Source organism: Brassica napus, chromosome C8, assembly GCF_020379485.1.
Source record: "Brassica napus cultivar Da-Ae chromosome C8, Da-Ae, whole genome shotgun sequence".
Lineage (NCBI taxonomy): Eukaryota > Viridiplantae > Streptophyta > Magnoliopsida > Brassicales > Brassicaceae > Brassica > Brassica napus.
Window position 1 is genome coordinate 17,626,052 of NC_063451.1, and position 23,789 is coordinate 17,649,840.

At 39.8% G+C, this 23,789-nt stretch overlaps 1 long non-coding RNA gene and 1 pseudogene across 1 annotated transcript; one reads left to right on the forward strand and one right to left on the reverse strand.

Moving 5' to 3' along the window:
- The first annotated feature begins 1,476 nt into the window (after window positions 1-1,476).
- Window positions 1,477-21,437, forward strand: LOC106393112 (annotated as a pseudogene).
- Window positions 4,419-5,378, reverse strand: LOC125591401. Its single transcript, XR_007327395.1, has 2 exons — window positions 4,846-5,378; window positions 4,419-4,771 (listed from the first exon to the last, which is right to left on the reverse strand). It is a non-coding gene; the product is annotated as an uncharacterized LOC125591401 (long non-coding RNA).
- Window positions 21,438-23,789: the final 2,352 nt, after the last annotated feature.

Here is a 23,789-nt window from a genome sequence, read left to right on the forward strand (position 1 = left end):
TATACTCCCATGTGGTGGATACAACTACTTTTAAGATTTCTTATAAGTCTGGTTATATAAGAGAGAAAATTATACTTGCAGCAAACTGATGTAGTGACTGCATATTTATATGGTCCACTGGATAATGAAAGTACTAGAGGGTATTGAGCTAAATGTACAGCAAGTTCTCGAGAACAATATTGATAATCATCGAAATATATGATCTGAATATCCTAGGAACCTCTAGATACAATTTCCCAAATGGTTGAATACCTTAAGAAAGAACTCGAGATGAAAGATCTCGGGAAAACAAAATTCTGTTTGGGATTACAACTTGAGTACATAAATGATGGGATCCTTGTGCATCAGATGGCATACACTGAAAAGGTACTCAAGAGATTCAATATGGCTGATTGCCATTCTCTGACCAGTCCCATGGTCGTGAGGTCTCTCGGCCTGGACACTGACCCATTCTGTCCCAAGATGGATGATGAAGATGACCTAGGTCCCGAAATGCCATATCTCAGTGCCATAGGAGCTTTAATGTACTTGGCAACTCACACACGGCCTGATATAAGCTTTGCCGTGAACCTACTATCTAGGTTTAGCTCATGTCCGACCCAGAGGCATTGGAATGGGATCAAACATGTTCTTCGTTACCTGCAAGGAACGAAAGACTTAAGTCTATATTATACTAACCATAACAATGATGGTTTAGTTGGCTTTGCTGATGCTGGTTATTTATCAGATCCACATCAAGCTCGATCACAGACATGATATGTCTTTACACATGGAGGTACGGCCATATCATGGCATTCAATGAAACAAACCATCGCGACCACTTCATCTAATCACTCGGAAATCTTGGCCATACATGAGGCCAGCCGCGAGTGTGTTTGGTTGAGGTCGATGACCCAACACGTCCGAGCTGATTGCGGGATGGCCGAGTGCAAAAAGCCAACCGTGATGTATGAGGACAATGATGCGTGCATTGCTCAGCTCAAGGACGGTTACATAAAAGGTAATAGGACGAAGTACATATTGCCTAAGTTCTTCTTTACTCACGAGCTTCAGAAAGCCGGTGAGGTCCAGGTCGTCCAAGTACGATCCAGTGACAATTCAGCTGACCTATTCACCAAGGCACTTCCTACCTGCACGTTCAGGAAGCTCACGCATCAGATTGGGATGCGTAGGCTGAAGGACCTCCACTGAGGTTCACATCAGGGGGAGTAGTACGAGTTGTACTCTTTTTCCTTCATCATGGTTTTGTCCCACTGGGTTTTCCTGATAAGGTTTTAATGAGGCAACATTAAGCATATTACAATCTCTGTATGGTTATGGCATCAAAGGAGGAGTGTTATAAATCAATTGGTGGATGTACATAACCGGCCTGGTCCATAACCGGCCCATACACTTAGAGAGAGAGACGGCCCAACCCTAGAGAGAAAGAGGCGGCCGCGAGACTTGAAGAGGAGAGAGAGGCGGCTACAACTTGCCTATTTTCTAATTCGTTTATGTTTATGATTTGTAATCTTTCCTATTATTGTATTTCCATTTATCTCTCTTGTAACCCCTATATAAAGGGAAAACTTTACAAGATTATTATATGTATTTGTTGAAGCAAAAACGTTAACGCAACCAACATTATCCTTCCGAATGCTTTACAAATTACCAAACTGCACATAAATTTACGCGAAGAATGCACTAAATATTAAAAAAATAGTTGAGACCATATTTACCTTAATATATGTTTTGTAATTTAGACATACATTGATTAATAATAATGAGAATATAATTTATATAAATGTATGTACAGGCCTGGCCCTGGTAGAAGCTTAGGGGATCAAATGATGGGTCATCATCACCACAATCACATAACCTCTTCAAAAAATAAGTCATCAACAGCACCAGAATTACCTTTTGAGCCAGTCTGCGATAACGCTAACGGTAATAGTTGGATCTACGACGCAAACCAAGTTAGGTACGATCAAAGTAGTGGGCTGTCAAAGTCGACGGATCTCGTAGGCAAACACCGGTCACTTGCGCCACCGAATAAACCTGATATGAACCATAACCGTCACCATCACTTTGATCAGACAAACGACGACATTTCTTTGTATAGACAAGTGTTGGAAGTGAAAAATGAGGAAGATCTTTGTTATAATAATGGATTAAGTGGTGGTCCTTCGCTATTTCATGATGCTATAGAAAGTTCTAGGAGTTTCCTTGATATTAGGTTGAGTAGGCCATTAACGGATACTAATCCGTCGTTTAAGCCATGCTTCAAGGCCTTAAACTTAAAAGAGCATCAAATGGCATCAATGGTATGTAAAAACTATTCATTCCATCCCACTAATTGATTTAAAATTTCGTAATTCCACCATGCATTATGCTAAATTGGCAATGTTAGTCTATGCACCGTGGACGCTAAACACGAACATGGAAGCTGTCATGTTCCTGATTCTAGATAAGGCCTTCGGGCACAACCATGGTGTGAGGAGACGCACCAGTCAAGTCACACGACCTAAAGACAAGCGTATCATGGCTGTAAATGGATAGTTAAGTGTATCAGTAGGCTGAGACTTAACCAGAATCGGATGGAGACAAGGGAAAAGGAGTTGGACGAGTTCTAAGGCAGCTGGACAATGCAGGGAAGTAGCTCGACCAGCTAGATCAAACTCAGGACAGCTCAGTGCAGCTCACACTAGTTTAGATCAGCTCCAGTAGCTGGACTACTAGCTCACTTAGCTGGGGCAGCTAGCAACCAGCTCACCTCAGCTTGATGAAGTGTTTGGGTCTTGGTCATGTGGCCGGGTCTTGGGTGGTTACCAAGACCACCCGTGGGTGAGGGGCCCATGTGGCCAAGGAGGGTCCGATGGGATCCATGTGTGTGGGCATGCATTGTGGGCTTGTGATCGATCAGCCCAAAGGAAGAAAGGGGCGGTTGGTGGCAGTTTATGGCGAAAGGGTGGGAATAGTACAAGTTGTACCCATTAGGCCACCAAGTCATGCCTGTTCGGCAGGCAGTTATTGGCCGACCTTTCTCTATAAATACAGACCCTTGGGGTCGAGATTTGGGACAATTTTTTCTAAGGGAAAGCTCTGCCCAATTCGTGTGAGAGAAAAAAGAAAGAAGAAGGGGATCGGCCAAAACCCTTGGCCGTGTGAGTTTGTGATTGATCCTTACCAGGACTTGGTCTTTGTGAAGTGGAGATCGATTGATGATGGGTACCAGAGGCAAGGATAAGGACTTGGAGAAGGGCTTGAGCACTCCTGAGCGCACGCCCAAGGTGAGTGGGATGGACAGAACCATCCTGCCATGGTCGCGGTGGAATTCCGTGTGGGCTGTGGTCGGTTTGGTGAAGCCAGACCCATCTCTTCTCATTTCTTTACTGATCAATCTCTATTCATGTATATTTTGTACATGATTGGTGTTTCAGACTCAGTGTGACTGGACCAAGGCATGGGCCGGTCCAGGAACATAGTCCCTGGCCTTTGGCCGGACTGATCATGGTCGGATCTAGTATGATCCTGGTCGATCCATTGGATTCTGACCATGGATTCTTCTTAGTTGGGATTTATCATGAATTGTCATGAATTTTAATTAGTTTTTGGGAATTTATTTGAGTATGTCAGGTTTGGGATTTAATCATGGTCGGATGTGATTTGGTCTGATCGATGGGTTAGATCACATTAGATCAGTCTGGCCGTTTGTTGATTGTGTGTTCTGGATGTCCTATGTGGTATCATGAGTGTGGCCGTGTGCCTTGTGAACTGATTGGTTAGTTCATGGAACATAGATTAGGTGAACTGAACCATGCAATGTTAGATATGATTGTTAGGGTATCGGATTGTACTTATACATATGTCTTGTGGTGTGTGTTGGTTTCAGGATCAGACCAGGACCGTGGCAAGGCAAAGGAACCATGAGGACCTGAGTCGTGGATGGATGTGTGGGATATGGGATAGTATTGTTAGTATGAACACATGAACTTATGATAGCTTATTGTGCAACTGAATCTATGTATTGGATCACATGTTTTATATTAATAAAGATAAAATTTCTTCTTATCTGTTCAGATTTAGAAATCGGTTTGCTTGAACCTCAGATATTTGAACATGACTTAGAAATTATTGAACCTTAAAATTGAACATAAACTCACTACAAGAAAAATTGCTTTTGTTAGCGGTCAAAAAAACTATCTAACGATACGATAGCGGTTTATGAAGCTCTGTATCATCGCCCGTCATAATAGGTCAAACACATTAGATAGCGGTATTTTGTACTGCTATCATATTGTGATATATTATAGCGTTTTTTTATATGCAATTAAATATACATTAATAGCGTTTTTTTGTTATTATTGGCATTAAAATTATTTATTTTAATTAATTATTTAAAAATAAAAAAACATAATTAAAATTTAAACTAGATTATATATTTAAATTTTTTTTATTATTTAAACTGATTTATAATCAAACTGTTTTACAAAAAATATATGGTATACAAATTAAAAAAAAAAGAATCTAGGTAGAAGAAAAGGTCTTAAACCAAAACTAAACCAAAAACTTAAACTAAGCTTAAACATAACCCTATTTACTAACTAAACCTAATAAACCTAACTAAACCAATCTTCTAAACACCGTCGTCTTCAACAGCTTCGTGCCTCCGCCATCTTGTTCTGAACCGCATCTGCCTCCGCCTCCACCTCTGGTTCGTAACACCTCCGACACATCTCCGCTATGTCAAAATTCTCCTCTGGCGCGCATCCCTTTCATCAGTATTCAAGATCTGTGAGAAAAAGCAATAGATTTTACCAGATAATAAAAGATAAAAAGAATATGAAAACGAAAGAAGAAACAAACCAAGGAGGAGGAGGCGAGGTCATGGTAATGGTGGCTTCCTGACTTGAGCAGAGGTGGCGAGTTTGAGAAATCCTGAGATGAGGATTGAATAGGCGATGAGAGAGGAGGACTGCAGAGATGATGGGAGAATATGAATGAGAGAGGAGGATTTCTGATGAGTTATCAGTGAGCAAGAAGATTGAAGAGATTGGTGAGAGAGATGAGAAGACGAGAGATTGTGAGAAGAAATGAAAAAGATAATGCCAAAAAAATAAAATTAAAGTGAATCATTTTTGTCCGTTAGATTGAATATATCAACGGTGGAGATCAAATATAGTAGCTATCCTCACCACTTGTTTTAACCAATAAGAAATTTTTCGCTTTGTTTAATTAGTTGGCCAATGAAAAAAAAAAAAAAGATTAACAGAAGATTGTGTTATAACCATTGGATTAAAGGTAATCAATGGTCATAGATAAACTAATCAAAAACTGTTTTTTATTTAATAGTTGTCTTAAAAATTGTAATTTTATTATTTAACTAATTTTATTTATATAAAAATTAAATTATCATTTACATTTATAAAGTTAATATTAAGAACTATATTGAATTTTACATTTAAAGTATAAGATTTTAGAGTAAAAGTTTGTGTATAGGGTTTAAAGGTTAGATTTAAGGTTTGAAAAAGTGAACTTGAAAATATTATATATTTTGTAAGTATTATCTTTTAGTTTTCAATTTATTAGAACTTAAAAATATTAGATTTGGAATTTTTTATTTAAAAATTAGTGTTTACATAAGGTTTGGATATGGATATATGGTTTAAGTTTTGAAGGTATAGTATAGAGTTTAAAAGTTAAAGGTTTTGGGGTATTGATTTTAAGATTTTGAGATTAATTTTTGAAAAAATATTAATTTCTGGGTTTATAACTAAGATTTGAAGTTAAATTTACGATTTGATGCTGAAATATTAGAGTTTCAAGTTTGTATTTAGAATTTAGGGTTTAAAAACTTGTTTAGAGTTTAGGGATTCAAAAAGCCAAAGATAGCATTTTTTATTACGTTTTGCTATTAAACCTAAGTGTTACAGTCACTACCTGAGCCACAGAAGAAGTTTTTTGACCATCCCTTTGTCTCTGTGTTTTCACATCGAGAATTCTTTGCAGATGAAGAGATGTCAAAGGGGCTTCTTACTTCCCAAACAGATCCTTCTACGACCAATTGATAGACTTATAAAGAAAGTCACACCCTATATCTTTTTCTACATAGTGATCGTATTAACTCATCGAGCTATGTTGTATTTGGCGAAAAAAAGATAAAATAGAAATTATCTTTCCTACTCGGTTTTCTTTTTTCATTTGCTTCCAATAGTTCAACTAAAACCATACGATTTCATAGCGTTTTCATATATACCACTCTATCATAGCGTTTCCAAATATATAAACGCTATCTAAAACTAACGGGTATGTCAACCATAGCACAATCGGAAAAAACGCTATGTTGCTGTGCTATTAAAACAAAAATTTCTTGTAGTGACTACATGATTAGCTAAGTAGGGCCGCAGATCCATGTTGGGCTTAGAAGCCAGGATCGGGTCTTACAAGTTGGTATCAGAGCGGAGTTGATTCTAGGATTGTTTTGGGGTTATGGGGAATCACCACACATCCGGTTGGGTCTCATGGTAAGGTCAGATTGATTGTGTTGTGAGCCTTCGGGATTGTGTGATTGTTTATATAGATGTTGGTTGAACTAACATTTGAGTGTTTGATTTGAATCCCAAGGGTACAAAGAAGTCTAGGACTTCTCGGAAAGGGAAGGAAGCAGCTGGTGTGTCCGGCCAAGTGGAAACAGATGGGGCTAACCCAACTGTGTTGTTGCCAATCCAGACGGATGGAACAAATGTGGGGACCGGACTGCCAATTGCTCAGCTCAATCCGACTGAGGTTCCGTGTGGATGGAGCTGGACGCCAGCTGGAACTGGAGCTGGAACCAGATGATGGAGCTGGACGGCAGCAGGAAAGAGGGTTAGAGGATCAAGGAGAGTCCTCACATGCTGGTCGCCATGATGACCAGGTGGATGGAACAGCAGGCCAAGTGAATAAGGCTGTTGAACCATCCATAAAGGAGGTGCTTGAAGCCATGCAGGCTATGAGGACTCAGATCTTGGCCTTGACCCAAGCATTCGCACCAGTTAGGACAGCCATTCCCATTGGGAATGATCGGACAGGTCCAGTGGCAGCAGCTCAGGCAGCTGGTCGAGCAGCTCAGAACCAGGTGGAGGAAGTGGCTGAGTTGATTGAGATCGACCCCCCAGCTAGGACAGCTAAGAGGATGGATTATCTGAATCTGTTATATCACATATTCAAGCTGGGCACTAAACACTTTGCTGGAAGTGTTGATCCATTGGAGGCTGACGAGTGGAGGAGTAGGCTGGTCTGTAACTTCAGCTCAACTCGTTGCCCAGAAGACTACAAGAAGGACATTGCGGTTCACTTCTTGGAAGATGATGCTCACAACTGGTGGTTGGCTCTAGACAAGCGTACCAATGGCACAATTGAACGCTTCTCTGACTTCGAGGTTGATTTCAACCACAAGTACTTTCCAGCTGAGGCTTGGGATCGTTTGGAGGCTAAGTTCTTGGACCTGGTCCAGGGTCGCAGGACAGTCACAGAGTATGAGGAGGAATTCAACCGACTCAGGCATTATGTGGGTAAGGAGTTAGAGGATGAATCAGTTCAGGTTCGTCGGTTCATAAGAGGCCTAAGGGTCGAGCTCCGAACCTACTGCTCAGTCTGTACCTTCCACACCGTGTCTGAGCTGGTTGAGAGGATGGCCATGCTGGAGACTAACCTGGCCGAAGAGGCTAAGCTGAAGACCAGGAGCCACACGGCTTCTATTGGTCGTAGCAGTGACCGGAAGAGGAAGAGGGACCCGGCTGAGGAAGGTAAACCTTCAAGTGGTAGGCCTGAGTGTCCCAAGTATGGCAGGCATAATGGAGGTGAATGCTGGAGAGCAATGAGAGTTTGTCTCCAATGTGGCAAGATGGACCACTCAGCTCCTGACTGTCCTAGACAGGAGCAAGGGGCTAGTGGTGACACCAGGACTTGCCACTACTGTGGTAAAAAGGGACATCTCCGTAAGGACTGTCCTAAGCTGTCATCCGGGTCAAGCAAGAGCCGGGGAGAGGCTAGCAGGCCGGATCAGAACCGTGGGCAGACCTCAGCACCACGCATCTATGAGTTGTCCAAGGATGAGGACAAGGCTGGACCATTCCGAGCGATCACTGGTAATTATCTTACCTTGTTCTTTTCAATTCAATAGAATTGCATGGTACAGAACTTAGAATGGTTAGATACTTAGATTGGGTCATGTATAGGGACCCTAAGTATTGGTGGTGTGAAAACACACGTACTTTTTGATACTGGAGCTACACATAGTTTTGTGAGTCCAGGGATGCTCGGAAAGGGGTTGTTCCAGTTGGGAATAGGGCATTGTCCTGGAGTAGTGAACGCGGCCGGTGGGCAAGTTATGAGTTCACTAGGGGTGATTCAGGACATCCCAGTGGTGATCCAAGACAGGGTCATGCCTGTGGATCTTGTGGTAGTCCACCTAAAGAATCACGAGGTGATATTAGGTATGGACTGGCTTGGAAAGAATAGGGCCACTCTTGACTGTCACCGGGGGCGCGTGTAGTTAGAGAGTGGGTGTAGATCTCCGATCAGGTTCCAAGGTATACGTCTGATCTCTGGATGCTTGGTGGTGTCAGCAATCCATGTTGAGAGGATGATGAGGAAGGGTTGTGAAGCTTATCTGGCCACAATCGCCACTAAGGAGGTCGTGGGGGGTGGCGACCCGGAGGGAATACCGCTGGTCCGAGAGTTCCATGATGTGTTTAGGTCACTACAGGGCATTCCCCCTGATAGGTCGGACCCATTCATAATAGAACTGGAACCAGGGACGGCCCCATTATCCAAAAGTCCCTACATAATGGCTCCTGCTGAGATGGTCGAGCTTAAGAAGCAACTTGAGGAGTTGCTGGACTTTTATAAGACCTAGTGTGTCACCTTAGGGAGCACCAGTTCTTTTTGTGAAAAAGAAAGATGGTAGCTTCAGGTTATGCATTGACTATTGAGGGTTGAACCGGGTTACTGTGAAGAACAAGTACCCATTACCTCAGATAGATGAGTTATTGGATCAGCTCAAGGGTGCAAAGTGGTTCTCTAAGATCGATTTGGCTTCAGGGTATCATCAGATCCCTATTGAACCAAATGATGTTAGGAAGACAGCATTCCGAACCAGGTACGGCCACTATGAGTTTGTGGTCATGTCATTCGGATTGACCAATGCACTAGCAGCCTTCATGAAGATGATGAATGTTATCTTTCGAGATTTCTTGGATGAATTTGTAATCATCTTTATAGATGACATACTAGTATATTCCAAGAGCAAGGGAGATCATGAAAGGCATCTAAGGGCTGTGCTGGGACGGCTGAGAGAACAACAGCTCTTTGCCAAGTTGAGCAAGTGCAGTTTTTGGCAAAGGAGTGTTGGATTCCTTGGGCACATCATGTCTGATCAGGGAGTCTCAGTTGATCCGGAGAAGATCAAGGCCATACATGAATGGCCATGACCTAAGAGTGCAACAGAGGTCAGGAGTTTCTTAGGGCTGGCCGGATACTACAGGAAGTTTGTCGAAGGGTTTCCCAGCTTGGCTCAACCAATGACACAACTAACTGGGAAGGATGTAAAGTTTGTATGGTCTGAAGAATGTGAGAAGTGTTTCTCTACCTTGAAGGATATGTTGACAATTGCACCTATCCTAGTGCTGCCAGAGGCTGACCAACCATATGTGGTATACACTGATGCATCCATCACTGGATTGGTATGTGTATTGACCCAACACGGAAAGGTCATTGCCTACGCCTCTAGACAATTGAGGAAACATGAGGGAAACTACCCAACCCATGATCTGGAGATGGCCGCAGTGGTGTTTGCCCTCAAGATATGGCGATCATACTTGTATGGTGCCAAGGTTCAGATCTTAACCGACCACAAGAGTCTCAAGTACATATTCACTCAACCTGAGCTGAATTTGAGACAGAGGAGATGGATGAAGTTTGTCGCCGATTATGATCTTGACATTGCATACCATCCAGGCAAAGCAAATCTGGTGGCAGATTCTTTGAGCCGGAGAGGAGCTGAGGTATCGACTGAGAAGGAGGCGGACATGTTGGAAGGGATGGTCAGGTCGTTGCACCTAAACACATTGGCCAGCGAGGACGAGCCTTTGGGTTTGGAGGCAGTGAACCAGGCTGATCTTCTTACCAGGATTAGACAAGCACAAGGCTTGGATGAGAACCTCCAAAGGGTTGCTCGAAATGATAAGACGGAGTACCAGATTGCACAAGATGGTACAATCTTGGTCCATGGGAGGATCAGTGTTCCTAATGTCAGGGAGTTTAAGGAAGAGATTATGAGCCAGTCTCATCAGTCTAAGTTCTTTGTGCATCCTGGACTGAACAAGATGTACAAGGACATCAAGAGGTATTACCATTGGGTCCGTATGAAGACTGATGTGGCCGAGTGGGTGGCTAAGTGTCCTACTTGCCAACTCGTCAAGGCTGAGCATCAAGTACCCAGTGGGCTACTTCAGAGTTTACCTATTCCAGAATGGAAGTGGGATCACATCACCATGGACTTCGTGTCTGGCTTTCCCACGACCAGGAACAGGAAAGATTCAGTCTGGGTAGTGGTGGATCGTTTGACCAAGTCAACTCATTTCATACCAATCAAGAAGACTGATGGTGTGGAGCCCTTGGTGCAGATCTACATGGATGAAATAGTACGCCTGCATGGAATGCCGGCCAGTATTGTTTCAGATAGAGATCCTCGGTTCACCTCTTACTTCTGGAAGGCTTTCCAAACGGCCTTAGGAACAAGAGTTAACATGAGTATAACTTATCATCCACAAACGGATGGTCAATCAGAGAGAACTATCCAGACGTTGGAGGATATGTTGAGAACATGTGTCTTGGACTGGGGTAATTCCTGGGAAAGACATTTGCCTTTGGTGGAGTTTGTTTACAACAACAGCTTCCACACAAGCATTGGGATGTCACCTTATGAGGCCTTGTATGGGCGACATTGCACGACACCATTATGTTGGACCCAAGTGGGAGCGCAGCATGATAAGACCTGAGATAGTGGAAGAGACTACAGAGAAGATCAAGTTAATAAGGGACAAGATTAAAGAAGCACAAGACCGCCATAAGTCCTATGCGGATAAAAGGAGGAAACATGTGGAGTTTGAGGTGGATGACATGGTCTATCTTAAGATGATCACTTTCAAAGGTCGGAAAAGAGTGTCTGGCAGGAGAAAGTTGGATCCAAGGTACTTGGGTCCATTTCGGATCGTAGAAAGGGTTGGGGCGGTGGCTTACAAGCTGAACCTACCAACAGAGATGAATGAATTTCACAATGTGTTCCATGTATCTCAGTTAAGGAAATGTCTTTCAGATCAAGACATTGTCATTCCTGAGATTCCATCTGATCTAGGCACGAACCTCACCTTAGAGACAAGGCCGGTTCGGATTGTAGACAGAATAGAGAAAACAATGAAAAGGAAGACCATAGAGATGGTCAAAGTTGTTTGGGAGTGCAGTGGACAAGAGCAAGTCACTTGGGAGACAGAAGCACGGATGAAGGCTGATTTTCCAGAATGGTATAGTCAGTTTTCCATGGAGACAAGTCTAGGGTCGGATTCGAGGACGAATCCATCTCAAGTAGGGGAGACTTGTCATGTCCTTGATTCTAGATAAAGCCTTCGGGCACAGCCATGGTGCAAGGAGACGCACCAGTCAGGTCACACGACCTAAAGACAAGCGTTTCATGGCTGTAAATGGATAGTTAAGCGCATCAGTAGGCTGAGACTTAACCAGAATCGGATGGAGACAAGGGAAAAGGAGTTGGACGAGTTCTAAGGCAGCTGGACAATGCAGGGAAGTAGCTCGACCAGATAGATCAAACTCAGTGCAGCTCACACTAGTTTAGATTAGCTCCAGTAGCTGGACTACTAGCTCACTTAGCTGGGGCAGCTAGCAACCAGCTCACCTCAGCTTGGTGAAGTGTTTGGGTCTTGGTCATGTGGCCGGGTCTTGGGTGGTTACCAGGCCGTGGATGAGGGGCTCATGTGGCCAAGGAGGGTCTGATGGGTGTTGTGGCTTGGACAAGGGATCCATGTGTGTGGGCATGCATTGTGGGCTTGTGATCGATCAGCCCAAAGGAAGAAAGGGGCGGTTGGGGGCAGTTTATGGCAAAAGGGTGGGAATGGTACAAGTTGTACCCATTCGGCCACCAAGTCATGCCTGTTCGGCCAGGCAGTTATTGGCCGACCTTTCTCTATAAATACAGACCCTTGGGGTCGAGATTTGAGACATTTTTTTCTAAGGGAAAGCTCTGCCCAATTCGTGAGAGAGAGAAAGAAAGAAAGAAGAACGGGATCGGCCAAAACCCTTGGCCGTTTGAGTTTGTGATTGATCCTTACCAGGACTTGGTCTGTGTGAAGTGGAGATCGATTGATGATGGGTACCAGAGGCAAGGATAAGGACTTAGGGAAGGGCTTGCACTCCTGAGCGCACGCCCAAGGTGAGTGGGATGGACAGAACCATCCTGCCATGGTCGCGGTGGAATTCCGTGTGGGCAGTGGTCGGTTTGGTGAAGCCAGACCCATCTCTTGTCATTTCTTTACTGATCAATCTCTATTCATGTATATTTTGTATGTGATTGGTGTTTCAGACTCAGTGTAACTGGACCAAGGCCTGGGCCGGTCCAGGAACATAGTCCCTGGCCTTTGGCCGGACTGATCATGGTCGAATCTAGTATGATCCTGGTCGATCCATTGGATTCTGACCATGGATTCTTCTTAGTTGGGATTTATCATGAATTGTCATGAATTTTAATTAGTTTTTGGGAATTTATTTGAGTATGTCAAGTTTGGGATTTAATCATGGTCGGATGTGATTTGGTCTGATCGATGGGTTAGATCACATTAGATCAGTCTGGCCGTTTGTTGATTGTGTGTTCTGGATGTCCTATGTGGTATCCTGAGTGTGGCCGTGTGCCTTGTGAACTGATTGGTTAGTTCATGGAACATAGATTAGGTGAACTGAACCATGCAATGTTAGATATGATTGTTAGGGTATCGGATTGTACTTATACATATGTCTTGTGGTGTGTGTTGGTTTCAGGATCAGACCAGGACCGTGGCAAGGCCAAGGAACCATGAGGACCTGAGTCGTGGATGGATGTGTGGGATATGGGATAGTATTGTTAGTATGAACACATGAACTTATGATAGCTTATTGTGCAACTGAATATATGTATTGGATCACATGTTTTATATTAATAAAGATACAATTTCTTCTTATCTGTTCAGATTTAGAAATCGGTTTGCTTGAACCTCAGATATTTGATCATGACTTAGAAATTATTGAACCTTAAAATTGAACATAAACTACATGATTAGCTAAGTAGGGCCGCGGATCCATGTTGGGCTTAGAAGCCAGGATCGGGTTTTACAGAAGCTATTTGCAGGCAACTGCGAGGTTGGGAACAACAAACATCGGGAAGAAGAAAAGATGTGATGAAGTTTCCCATGAGGTCTCGAAGAAGGTCAAGTGCGGCGGCCGCTCTACACTCTCGCCGGATAAGGTGATCTCTACATAAGATAATTATGTTTATGTGTGCACCTTAGACCATGATTAATCTCAGTGTATTAACTGGGATTCTTAGCTTTGGTTAAGAGACGCTTTTTAACTTTTCTTAAATTTTAACTAAGAAAAGTTAAGAACCGTCTCTTAAATAAGAAATATAAGAGCCGTCTCTTAGCCGAAAAGTGTAAAAAAAAAAAAGTATCAAATCATGAATTAAGAACCCCGACTAAGAGACCGGAGTTAATCATGCCCTTAGTACGTTTACATTTTTAAAAAGATGGTAAAAATAGTGATATTTTGGGTTAACTAAAAAACTAGTGGATCTACTTCAAAAGTAAAACTTTATACGCTGACAAATAATGACGCTGAGATTGAATTATCCTTTCTTATTTTTTTTTTATAACACTGGTTTTAATGTTTTGGAACAAGAAGGGTACATGAAACACCCTGAATTCTAGCTAAGAAATGAAGAGAAAGGCGCATAAAAATAAAAACTGACATAAAAAAGACAAAGCAGAGACTATAAGGGTATCGATGAGGAGTAAGTAGCACTCCCAAACCCAAGTCGCAAAACACATTGCTGCAAACTACGCAGACTCAAGAGCCAGCTCTCTGAGCTTCCACTTCCAGAACGTTCATCAGCCAACGGGGACCGCCCAATGCAACATAGGATTGATATCAAAAATCTCGAGTGACACTAACTGCAATTTCCTCAGCTACTATGTTCCTTACATCCATGACATGTTCCACCGAACAAGGAAACAAGGAAGGCAAAGTTTGCCTAAAATTATCAGTCAGCTCCCTAAACCAAGGAAACCTGGTAGGATCTATGAAAGCCTCCCGGACGTGAGGACAGTTGGATTCAATGATGACATTCGTATAATGCAGCGAAGCCAAACTTTCCACCACCCAACAAAAATTTTTAAGCTCAGCTTCCAATTTAGACATGACATTCTTAAAAGCTCGACGACTGTGTAGCAGCGCCTTACCATCATGGTTCCGAATGATCAACGAGGCACCACATAAAAGTTTAGAACCGGACCAGCTAACTCCAACATTACACTTAACAACGCCAACCGGAGGACGACACCATGAAATGGAGTTATTACATCCCTCCCCAACATCTTCCATACCACTCTGTTCACCGAAATTCACATCAAACCACGCACCCGCATCTTCTACGACTTTGGATGATGTCATCTCCGAGCTTGTTTGAGTCTTTTCGAAGTGGAGAATGTTTCTCGCTTTCCACACTTGCCACATAACCCAAGGGAAAACTCTGTTTTGCTTGTGGTGGGATCTTCGACCATTGACAAAAATCAAATGGTAAACATTAAGAAACACTGAGGATCTTGAGAATCCTGCTGCTGGTAATTGGACACCAGACCGGTCCCATACTTCTTTAGCAAAAGGGCATGAGAAAAGTAAATGGCAAATCGATTCAGAGTGCAAGTGGCATAAGCTACATCTCGCATCTAACTGCAAGCCTCTTGAGTTCAGTCTTTCTTTTACAGGAACAGCACCAGACAAAACTCTCCATAGGAAATGCTTTAACTTGGGTGGGGCACGAATCTTCCAAATAGCTTTCCATAAGCTCTTTTCAATTGGTGGGATCCCATTCGGCTGAGGTTGTTGTAATTCTTGCAGAATTCCAAGTAGTCTCCTTCCAGATTGAGAGGTGTAACAGCCATTAGAGGTAAAACCCCATTTCCAAGAACCCTCCTCCTGATATGTGGTTTAAGTTTAAGTATCAGCTCGGCATCTGCTGCTAAGAAAGTCTGTCTAACAAATTCAACATTCCATCTTCATGAACCTTTAATTAAGAGATCCGAAACACACAGCGTGAGGTCAACAACACTGTCCTGCCTGTACATTGGCGTCTTAGGGACCTTGTCGATGATCCAATTATCACGCCATACACTAATGTCTCTGCCATCACCCACGTCACGTACCAGACCCTCTTTGAATAACGATCTTCCAAACAACAGACTACGCCATGCAAATGAAGGTCTACTGCCCAAACCACATTCGAGGAAGTCACTATGCCGATGATATCTACTTTTCAAGACTCGAGCAACTAAAGATTGTGGTCTAGACCATACCCGCCATGCCTGCTTGCAGAGAAGAGCCTGGTTAAACTGCTCGATATCATGGAATCCTAGACCTCCCTCCTCTTTCTTACGGCACATCTTCTGCCATGAAACCCAAGCTATTTTCCTTCTCTTCTCCCCGCTACTCCACCAGAACTCTGTCATCATGCTTGTGAGCTTCTTACACAGGTCTTTCGGTAGTCTAAAAATCGACATTGCGTAAATAGGTAAAGCAAAACAAATAGACTTCAATAGAATTTCTTTGCCTCCTTGAGTCAGGGCCTGAGCATACCAACCATGAAGCCGGGATTGGAGTTTCTCAGATATGAAATCTAGAAGCTCTCGTTTGGATCCTTTGAAACATTCTGGAAGACCCAAGTAACTACCTTCCCCTCCCTCATGTTCAATACTTAGGATATTTTTCACGGCAACCTTCACACTGTCATCAATTTGTGAACCAAAAATAATGGAAGACTTCTGATAGTTGATGCATTGCCCAGACGCGTCTCCATATAATTTCAGGCACCGAATTATCCTTTATAAGAATTTTAAAATTAAAATTTATATTGAAACGTTAACATATATAGATAACGAACCATTAATTATTTTCTCTACTGTTTCTAAAAACATAGAATAATGATTTTTTTAATAGAAAATGTTTTAAATGAAACTAAATATTGGCTAAATAAAATATAAAAATTACTTCAGATTATTTATTCGAAAATAAATGGCAGGAATTACCAAAAGCTAAGCTTCGAGACAAGATCACAACGCTACAGCAAATTGTGTCTCCCAAAAAAATGATAACGATATACCTTTAGACTAATCTCATATACTTTATGTACTATTAGGCAAATTATTTTCAAAATGACAATAATGCCCTTAAAATTGTAATTTTTAAGTATAATAAATAATGGGTTCGATCAAGCGGGATCAATCGATCCGAAATTACAAGGTCAAACAAATCGATCGATCCTAATCATTATGCAGAACAAAAAAATGCGGAGCATATACTGATCGACCTGGTCCATTTTACTCGATCGGCAGAGGTCGATTTCATACAGATCGACTGATCTCGAATTATTGACCGATCGATCTTTGGAAGCATAGATATGAATCATGGTAGAAATAATGTGAAAATTTTGTGAACAATCAATGAAAAATAGAAGACGGTGTGAGAACAAGGTTACCACTTTTTTTGTTTTTTTTTTGTTTTTTTTTTAAATCGATTTTTTCAAAATATGAAAATGAATATTCCCAAATATTTTGTTTCCATATTTTTAGGAACTGATTTCTTATCCGTAGAATACAACTAATATGTAGAAATCGGTTTCTACAGGTTTTTAGAATTATAGTAATGTGTAGATTTTGATTTCTACATGTTTTAGATTTACAGTAAATATGTAGAAGTCTGTTTCTACGTGTTTTAGATTTATATTAATATGTAGAATTTTGATTTCTAAAGATTTTAGATCGGTAGGTTAAGCGCGGAATGTGTATTCTAAATATTTTTTAAATACTCTTATTTACGTAGATCACGTATTCTAAACATTGTAGATTCAATGAAAAAAATAGATTTAGTTTTCTACTTCGTAGAATGTCATTTCTACTTTATTTAGAAAAATCTGAAAATTATGATTTAAACATTTTTAGAACTGAAAAAAATACCACTAAGTTCATATAGGTGTTTTATCAATAGTTACTATTTTTTCAATTTTTTTGTTTGTAAAACTATTTATTAAATTTATTTTCAAAAATATTAAAGGATATTATTGGCAAAAATGACACAAAATAGATATTAGTCTAAAAAGACATAGTTATCGTTCTTTTGTTCTAAAAAAACAATTTTCTCTTCATTGTTTTAGTTTTCATTTTCTTATATATTTCTCCTTAATTTAATACATGGAAAAATATTTAATTTTTTGTTTGAAAACCTTTCAGACGTATACTGCCTCTGTGCTGCAGGAGGCCATCACTTACATAATTTTTTATCAAGAGCAAGTAAAGGTAAAATGCTTTACATGCACGTTAAAATTAGGACAATTGATCATTTGGTTGTCTTTTTACGATCATGCAGCTGCTAAGCACTCCATATATGAAGAACTCATCAATTAAGGTAACATCACAGAAGAAAATGTGGGGATTTTTTCAATATGAGTCTCAATATTATGCTAGTGACGGTCTAAGCTTGTTTATTAATTTTAGTCTCATATGTATGGTTTTAGGATCCATGGGGAGCATGGGACCGAGAAGATCACAACAAAAGAGGACCAAAACATATAGATCTAAAGAGTAGAGGTCTTTCCTTGGTTCATATTTCCTGCACCCCAATTGCATACCGTGATAACAGTGCAACGACTACTGGAGCCCTTCGTATAGAGGTTCTTTGTATCGTTGATTATGAGCACAATCAACTAGTATAGATCGAATATGTGTGTAGAGAGAGCGATTTGATTAGTGATAAACCAATCAGTGATTTGGCAGTGCAAGAACGAGAGACAGAACAGAAAAACATTGTATGTATGTATACTACATGCATATTAATAACTGGGATCATAACTCTATGATTTGCAAGTTCCTGATAGCCTTAAACATGTGTTATGGCCCTATATTTTATTCAGTTATATTGGGGGGATTTGATTTAGGTAGACTACAATACAATGCAATGCAAGACAGAGTAGTTGACTAGTGCATATTCTTTGAATTAAACATTTGAGTGGGAGCTAGCCATTCAAATGTTCAGCGGAGGATTGTCCAATGTGTGTGCGATCTGGTTTTCGTTTTTTTTATTTTTCACAAATGGTTTTCATTTTCTTATGATTTTCTAATTCAGTTTGAAATCGTATTCGTTAACATAAGTTATATTTAGATTGAAAAGATTTTAAGTAAGCCAAGTATCCTACACTTTTGTTTTTCTCAAACACAATTATTTAGATATAGAATAACTAAAAAAAAATTTAAAAATAATTATAAATTGCTAAACTATTAAAACTGCGAAGTTAATTTTTTATCATAAAAAGCTGCAAATGATCATAAAATTATATGATATTAATTGACAATCATATTTTAATATGTTATATATATGTTAACATCATTTAAATTTAATCATATACCATATAAAATAGATCAAAGTGATTGTTTTCTTTATTTACCATAAATTAATTGTAAATAAATAAAAATTATTATTTTTATGTATGTTATCGCGCCAATTTAGTTATATTATATATATAACATTTACTAATAATCCAGGTAGTTTTCCTCTACAGTCGGGTTTTGCAAATATGGACTATTTGTTTTGGAAGATCACACCGTAAATAGAAGATGCACAATTTGTATGAATTCTGTGGTATAATTAGAAAAGGCAAAATGACAAGATTTTCAATGATACTGATAGGAACTCCAGAGATATTGTTTTTTGGTTGAGACAGAATCAACGATGTGGAAGGATGTTCAAATTAAAAAAAAAACTGCCTATGGGGACCCACTAACATATCACTCAAAGCACAAGGGAGCAACCCGGGATCATCCCAAAGATAAAAAGATGATGTTTTACGGATGGTTTTTAGAAGGATCATATCAATTCTCCGAAAGTGGCTGGTACAATACACATACACTAGAAGGATTCGACGGTTTAATGGGAGCAAGGAATATAAGAAGTTGCTTATCTCCTCCCCCTGCATTAAGAATTTGAATCTTTTATTTGGGTAAAGAAATGTAAATCTGTGATAGTTCTATGTGACGTTTGCAATATATTGTTCTCGGTTGGTGAAGATGGTTTCGAAATCAGAAGAATGACATGTATTGCATTCTATCTTGAAGAAATTCAATGAACCAAAGAAAATTTCATGTTTTTCGCGACGTTCATGTTTCCGGGAAGCAAAATACAAAGACAGACAAACTAGTATAATACGTGGTGATCAAAGTCAACCGTTTTAGTCTGTCTTTATGGACATGGAGTCCCCTCTTTGATTAATATGATTCTAATAGAGTTTGTCGTATGCTGATGACAATATATATAATATTTACTAACTTTTGGATTATCAAATATATATTTTTTTATTTTTTATTTTATAATGTGTAAAATAAGTTAATAAATAATAATACATAAAAGTAATTAGTATACACAATGTTCAAAAGGCGTAAATCTTAACTTCGTATACCGACTAGCATCGAGATTTGCATTATTTAGGTTCTCACTGATCGGGCTACCAGGGATAACTAGAATTTCAATTAAACTTTTACTATTTAATTTTTGTTGTTCACAATTATCTTAGTATATTTTTTGGTGAAAACAAAATTAGTACTTCCCAATTATTCAAAATTAATAAAAGGCTAAAAGCTACTAAACTTACAATTAGATTCGGCATCGGGTAAGATTAAGTAACTGACGGTGCAGACAATTTCAGTACATCGATGCTAAAACTCATTGTTAAGGGCATGATTAATCTCGGTCTTTTAGCCGAGGTTCTTAATTCATGATTTGACATTTTTTTGTTTTTTTTTACACTTTTCGGCTAAGAGACGGCTTTTATATTTCTTATTTAAGAGACAGTTCTTAGCTTTTCTTAGTTAAAATCTAAGAAAAACTAAGAACCGTTTTTTAACCGAAGCTAAGAACCCCAGTTAAGAGACTGGGGTTAATCATGGTCGCAAAAATGACGAACCTCCCAGCCGTCACAGCGACAACTGCAGAGTAATTATGCATTTCGCTTCCTTCGATACATTATAAAAGAATGTATATTATCTGCAATAACATATTTGAATAGAAAAAAATAACAGTGTTCAATTGATTGATGTTTTGATATGTAAATAAGAAGATGGTTCCTTTGTTCTTTTTTTTTTTGGCAACATTTGGTTCGTTTTTGGCAACAGATGGTTCGTTTGATCAAAAAACACGGAAGATGGGTTTTTTTTTTTGTCGACTCAAGTTTTATAAGCCTCATGGACTAAAAAAGTACAAAGGCCAAGTTACAAATATTGATCTTGGCCCAACTACACAACCGATATCTTATCAAAAGATATTGCAATTCAGAACATAAACGTGTCACTCATGTAGATTAGGCTTGCTACGTGGCATTCATCTGAGTAAAGTGAGGACACCAAGCTTCTTCTCACCTCCGGCGAAGACGCAAACCAACCGGCGATGCTTCTTCCAATAATCCACGACAAGCTTGATTCCGCCGTAAGCTTCACTCTGCCACGACCTTAACTCCACTTAACCTTGTACTCCTTGGTATACCTTCCACCTTAACCTTGATTGCTTAAACCAGAGAGGCCTTTTATCCACGGTAATTTACGCCGGAGAAAGCTAAAGTTTGATCGAGAGAAGACCCTTTGCCAGACCGTCAAAGTAACGCCGACTCTTCTGAATCCATCTCATAATCGACTTCAGAATCTATCAAACTCGATCCTTTTTTCAAGAAGAGATGCTTCACCTTTGCCAATTAAGGCTAATCTTTCTTGTGAAGACTGATTCTCTGTGAAAGAGATTGAAGTGAACGGTGAAGAAGGTGTCTGCTTAGAAATCAACGGGATTAGAATTGAAACGAAGTGGAAAGTAAAGATAAAACCGATCAAAAGATGATCAGGATTTTATTAAATTTCAAACCAAACAGGAAAATAAAATCGAAGAACATGAAGAACAGATCCTAATTTGGTTTGAAAAGCAAAAAAAAATCGCCTACGCGAAATTTTATATCCGCTATTCGGAAAAGAACATCGATCCTAAGATCGAAACTATATTACAGCAAAAAAACAAAACGATTTTTCCACCCTTCTAAATGATTTAGTTTTGTGAAGAAGGGAGTAGTTTTAGAGAGAATTCTCTCTCTCTAGGGAGAGGAGAGAGAACCTCCACTTAACACGGAAGATGGTTATTTCGATTTATTGCCATCAAAAGAACCTTTTTCGAATAGATCAAATAACAGTGGAACAAAATTAGTTTATTGCGGAAAAAAAATTGAATCGGTGAAAAGTTTCTGCAAACACACGTAATATTTTGTCATAGAACCAAGACAACTCGACTCACGTATATGATATAAATCAAAAACAAATTGTTCAAATAAATCCCACTACATAAACTTTACGATACATTTTTTTTGAAAAGAAAACTTTACAATATTTTCTAATTTCTTTTTTTTGGGACACAGAAGATTACAATCTACTGTTTCATCAAAAAACTACAATCCGTGAATCTAATTAGAGTCATTTACATCTAGAGGCAGTTTTAAGTTTTTTATTACACTCTCAGACAGTTACAACTAATAAGGTAATTTCTTGTTGGTTGTTCACACAATATTACTCCTTTTTCAACAAACCTAATTGTGTTTTTTTTTTGTGCTCAGTTGCCTCGTTCCTTTTCAAACGTATTTGAATTTTAAAACCTAAGAAAACACCAATCCAAATTTGTATTCTAATTTGACCCACAAATTTTTTTTGACGAAATTTTCTTATATTTTTGACGAAACCTAAAAAAGATTGTTGGGATGAGATGTTGGCTAACAACGAAGCTTAAGAATCCGAGATGTGATGGTGCGTCCGAATTTGCGGTGGTTAAATGCTCGTTGGTTGATGAATGTCTCGATTTTGTGTTAATCGGTAAATTAGGGGAAGTGTAAAATCTTAGTTTTTTTTTCTTATTCTGAAGGTTAAAATCGTTAGTATATGATAGTTCTACAAGTTTGAAGTGTTAATCTCTGTCTAAACGCAAAAAGAAAAGAAGATTAAGTGAAAATAATCCATGGCGGCTGCGTTGTAAAGTTCCAGAACCCTAGTGACTTTTTGAGGAAGACGATGCTTTTAATTACGAAAATGCCATTAATTAATTTTTTGGAAAATAAGCGAAAATGAGTCTGTTGAGTATCGTACCCATGACTTGCTTTCCTAAATATTGCATCTATTCCACCAGACTACAAGGATTTTATTGATATTGTTTACATTTAATCATATGATTAGCTCAGAAATCATGAGAAACCCTCATATGAAGATGATAATTTTATTATAAAATTGTCACTCATTAAAATTATATTAAAATTAAGAAAAAATGTGAAAACACAGATCAAACCTAGGACTAGAGACACTGAAGCCACGGATTTGGATTTTATTACAAAATTGCAAAATTCCACACATGTGTGTACATAAAATGTTTGTGTACATGAAATGTTTGTGTACACGAATACATTGAAATGAGTACGTCGATGCGTACATAATATCATTGTACATGTGTACATCTGAAGGATAGAAAATGCCTTTGTAAAAGGATGAGGATGGATGGTTTATGTGAATGAAAGGGTTCACATGTGTTCATTAATGGGGATTATTTAAGAACTTGGTACTGTAAGTGTTTGATTTTCCGTTGCTTACATTGCCACTGTTAGATGTTTGTACATGTGTACAATCAGTGTTATGTATAATTATTTGGTTGTACACATGTACAAAATTATATATTTTTGATGTACATCTTGCTTTGTGCTTATGAATTATAGCCGGTTGATATTTTTGATTCTTTCTGGAATCATGGTGCTTTCGCTAGTGAGACAGGAAGTTCCATGGGGGTAAAATCAGAAAACAAGAACTCAGTAGATTTCAATTCAGTTGTCACGACCTAACTTCTCCACTCCACCAACTCCACCCGTTAACACATCTATTAAACCCACCTTCTCCACTATATCACCTGCAATCAAAAGAAAAAAAAAATCAGAGAGAAGAGAAGAGTAGAGAAAAGAAGAGAGGGGGAGGTGAGAAGAAGGATTTGGAGAGGTTGAGGTCGTCACCGGAGTTCGTTATAGCCTCTGCACCCCGTGACAAAGTTGAGCTCGCCACCACCGTTAATCGCAGGTAACCACCGCGAAAATCCCATGATTTAAGTTCAGTTTCGGTTCAATTTAGTAAATCGCCCATAACTTCCTAACCGTTGAGAATTTCGTGCCTTCAAGACCATCATCGTGTTCCTCTCGTCAAGACGAAGCCGTAGAAACCAACCACGCCTCAATCGAAGCCCGGACGAAGCTGCACACGCCTCCCGAAGATTCGCCTCGGCGCGCGCGTGAAACACACGCGCCGCCGCCGTCCGCCGCAACTCCGCCGCCGGACCACCGTCCTCCGCCGCCGGACCACCGTCCTCCGCCGCAGCTCCACCGTCGCCGCCAGCCAACTTTCCGGTAAGCC